Source organism: Penaeus vannamei, chromosome 36 (assembly GCF_042767895.1).
Source record: "Penaeus vannamei isolate JL-2024 chromosome 36, ASM4276789v1, whole genome shotgun sequence".
Classification (NCBI taxonomy): Eukaryota; Metazoa; Arthropoda; class Malacostraca; order Decapoda; family Penaeidae; genus Penaeus; species Penaeus vannamei.
In genome coordinates this window covers 616,560-621,009 of record NC_091584.1, presented here as the reverse complement: position 1 = coordinate 621,009, position 4,450 = coordinate 616,560, and the positions used below count along the sequence as shown (strand labels likewise).

Here is a 4,450-nt window from a genome sequence, read left to right as displayed (position 1 = left end):
ATCTAACATTCAATGGACTAAACTTATTTTGAAATGAACAATATTAATAATAATTATAATAATAATATTGATAAAAATGATAATTATGATGATGATAATGATAATGATGATGATTATGATAGCAATAATGATGATGATAATAATAATGATAAAGATAATATCCAACAATGATACTAGTACATTTGTCGAAGTGAAATTTTCTCATTTTGATATTTCTTCTATATTTTTATATCTTTCTTTCTGTAAAAACTTTCCTTTTCTCCCTGTGCTGATCATAGTTTTCCTATAGAAGGACTAATTCTCAAACAATAAATGAGAAATCATCTAATCAAATTATAATCTAATTAATGCATTTATAAATAAACCTAGATTATTGGTTCCTGGAAAGAACAAAATGAACAAACTCAAAAACAAAGTCAAGAACCAAAAAAAGGTCTTCATTAACAGGAAAGAAAGAAAAAAGAAGATAAAAGAAGGGATAGTGAAAGAAGAAAAACAAAAAACAGGATGACAAGACAAGATGTGAAAAACTTTGTTCATGAAAATCTAAAATACAAAAATAAAGGAGAGCAATTACATTCAGATGACAATATCTTTCTTTATATGCCATCATTGTACCTACAAATGCTGTACATGATTTATGATGAACCTCTTCAGACTACACCAGAAACCATAATCATAATGAAGACCTTTTTGTGTAGTTGCTACATCCCGGAATAACTAATGAAGCAGTTAAGTGATATAATAATTGTATTTTCCTTCTATTGGTTGTTTTGTTAACAACTAAATAATAAAGGGGCTGAAGCTTAGTTCTTCACTACATTACTTAATAGCATTTATTACACCAGTTTCCCTCTACTGTTTCTGATGGCAAAGACCTTTTCTGCTTGGATGGTGGGCTATCAAGGATCACAGACCAAGACATGCTCTTCACAAAGATTATTGGAACAGTATAAATCATGACAAGTTGAAAACTCCACCCATGCTAGAGGAGTAGATTGATTAACCATATCTTTAATACAAACACTAAAACTTATTTTGTATAGCTACTACGGGTTTTAAAACTCATTAGACTAAGATCTAACAGTGTACAATAAAACGACGCAAACTGTTTCATATTCCCTGCAACTTCATCATTACTATGTCTGCAATAGCTGACATGGTTCCCTATCACAAATCAAACATCTTTCACATTTCAAGGCACAAGGCAGTTGGAATTGCATGGCAAGATACCTTTGAGCTACATAATTTAGTTGCCATACACTGTTGCCTAAAACACCCACACAAGAGGACAAATCCACAAATATATCTAAATGAAAATCAAACATCACCATCTTGATTTAAAGAAAGGAATAAGTATTTCTGCTGAATCATAACTGAGTAACTGCTTGATACTGAGCAAAATGATTGTCAAATGATAAAGATGGAGACAGAAAAGCAGCATTACTACAGGCTGGCACACACTGAGACCTAAATTATTGAGTGTGAGCCGTTTGTCATGGTAAACTGAAACACAAAGAGCTAGAACTTTATATTCCTTTCCTGACATAACTATGGTATTCCTTGGCAACAAGGAAGGGAGGGCCCAACATACAGTAACATCTACACACAACAGCTGTTACAACACACAAACGTGAACATAATATAGCTTCAACATCCCTCCTCTTCTGGAATCAAACCACTACCAACCAACCATTCTTATAGCTGTTAAGAAAGGTAAGAGCTACTTTACTAACAATTGTGATGCTAGGTAAAATAAATACAAAGAAAAGATCTGACAATGATAACACTAATAGATATAACTCTCCCTTTCTCAACCAGCTTTCTAAATACACTTTCTGATACAATTTTGTAAAGAATAGATTAGCATTTTGTATGAAACCAAATGAAACCAAATTTCACAATATTGAAGGTCTAATGTCAATCAATAATTTCATATAAATGATAAGTGAGCATGAAGCACCTGTGATGGCTATTCTTCAAACATTTATCATTTCTTTGATTTGCTCCATCTCAATAACAACTGCTTTGTCTATCTTCATTTCCAATAGAAATATCAGTCTTTGGCAGAGATAAATCAAAACCTTTTTTTCATGGGGATCATCAAGCAAACAAAACAAAAAAGAAGAAAGACAAAACCAGGTAAAGAGAAAGAAAGAGAGAAAAATCCTGCACAAATGTTCACAGTCCAGTCACAAAGAAACTAACCACAGCACCCTAAACAAACGCATCAACCAAACCCTTCAAATAAGCAACCTCGGAGACCTCCCTTCAATTTCTTGACAGCAATACTTTCCAGCTTTCTGCAAAATGCACATTTCTTAACCACCTTTCACAAAATCTCAAAAGGCACTTCAACAAAGGATAAGAGACTCGTTTCTTCACTTGCCTTCTTGTGTTTTTTTCAAATCTTAGTTTCTCAAACTACACTCATATCTTTGCTTCTCTTTTTCCGTTCCTTTGCCTTTTCCCTCTTTTTAAATCATGAGCTTGTTCCTTCTTATCCTTTTTTTTAGGGAGGGGGGTCTGTCTTTCTTAGTTTTTAGAGCAATTCTTTCTTTTTCTCAAGTTTTCTTTCTTTCTTGATATATCATGATTTTCTTTACAGTCACAACACCCATTTCTAAACACCTAGAGCAGACAAAGCATTTTTCACAACCAACTATGCTGAAGCTTTATCACAACCAAATATGGCAAGCATGTTACAAAAAGAGAAGGAAGAAGAATATTCAAAACATTAAATAAAAAAATAAAAAATAATAAATAAAAAATGAAAAGAACATAAGAAATATGTGACAATAATTGTAGTGTTTTCTTTACTCTACATTAGCATAATGCAATAACAAAGATCACTATAGAAATTTATATAAATAAATAAGCTTCCAGTCAAATTTAATTTAATCATTCACTATAATTCCAAAATCTTCTATGCTAGAAAATAATAATGTTCAAGCATGTGTGCATTTCCAATCTAAATTTTTCATATCATTGGCATCGTATGATATAAAGTATACAGATAAAAATGTGAGATGTAAGAAACACAAGAGAAGAAATAAAACTCCAAAACATAGAGGAAAAAAAGAAAAAGTTCAAATATTATTTGTTTAAATAAAAAGAATTCACATACAATGGAATAAAGGCACAAAATTGTTACAGCTCTTTCTCATTCTGAAAGTGTACCAAAGTAAAAGAAAAAAAGCATAATCACCACCAAATCAATAAATAGAGTAATTTATTAAATATTACAATATGATATTCCTTTAATTTTGTCTGTGAAACTTTTGCAAGATTCATTCAAAATGTCATTATACTTAAGCTACAATAGAACATACCTAACTACAAACCTTTCCATAACGTCTATGCATAAATCTACAAGCCAAAGACTTTCCAAGGGGTCTCCTCAGCACTCTATAGATAATGCATATTACCACTGTAATATTGACAAGACCATCAGAGTACAACTGCTTACGGAAAGCTTATAAAAATTTGTACATCACAAAGGCTAAAATGTTGCACTTTCTTACCAATACTGCAACTGAAGTTAAAGCACCATATATCACTGGCTAGATAAAAATCACATACAGTATGACCCAGTTCCCTTAAGAACCTCCTAAAAAATATATGCACAAAAGTATCAGAAGACACTCTGAGACCACAAATGTCATATACAAAAATTGTGTAAGTACCCCATACCAGTAATCCTATACATTTCTGCATAGCCACAGAACCATACACAAATACATGGAAAACAAAAAGCAGAAAAGAAAGAAAGAATTACATGGCAGTTCATTGCATACATCAAAATAGAAAATTTCTAGCACAAGAGACCTATCATCTTGTTGGTGGCGGGTATATGCACTGTCTATTTTGTAAATCATATCATATAGATGGATTTACAAGAACTTACGTGATTTACTCTATAATATGTGTATCAAGAGAAAAAACAACAGAGAGGCCATGTCTGCATACACTCCCAGTCTCAATGGATCAAAAATTGCAGAATTTGAGACATACAATGGCAATGTCATAAAACAGAAAGATACAGCATTAGGGATCAGGTAGGAAGGTAAGAAGGAAGAAGGAAAAAAAAACTGTCAAAGAGCTCACCATTAATGGGCAGCTACTGGGACTCAATCACACAAACATTTCTAATGATAAATGGTGAGAGAGCCATGCTTTGTTGAGAAAATTTTGTTTTGGTGGCTGTTACAATAAGTCTGCCAGACTGAGTGGAGAAACGACATTCTTTAAATGAATGACTTGATAATGTAATGAAAAAAAGTAGTAATAAACAAAAATAGAATAATATGAAGGAAAAGCTAGTCAATAAATACAGAACACATTAAATAAATATCTATGATTCATATATATTATTATTTACAATAATCAGTACCTTTGTAATAACTGTCCTAAGTGTATATTGTCTTCATAAAATCTATTCAAAATGTCA

The 4,450-nt window shown here is 31.8% G+C and overlaps 1 protein-coding gene across 1 annotated transcript in view; it reads right to left on the bottom strand.

The window, feature by feature from the left end:
* Window positions 1-3,091: 3,091 nt before the first annotated feature.
* The window catches only part of LOC113807688 (endonuclease/exonuclease/phosphatase family domain-containing protein 1), a 17,160-nt gene continuing 15,801 nt past the window's right edge, over window positions 3,092-4,450 (bottom strand). The window contains exon 14 of the mRNA XM_070114969.1: window positions 3,092-4,450. This exon is cut by the window's right edge and continues 1,654 nt beyond it. The gene's annotated coding sequence lies outside the window, so the exon portion shown is untranslated.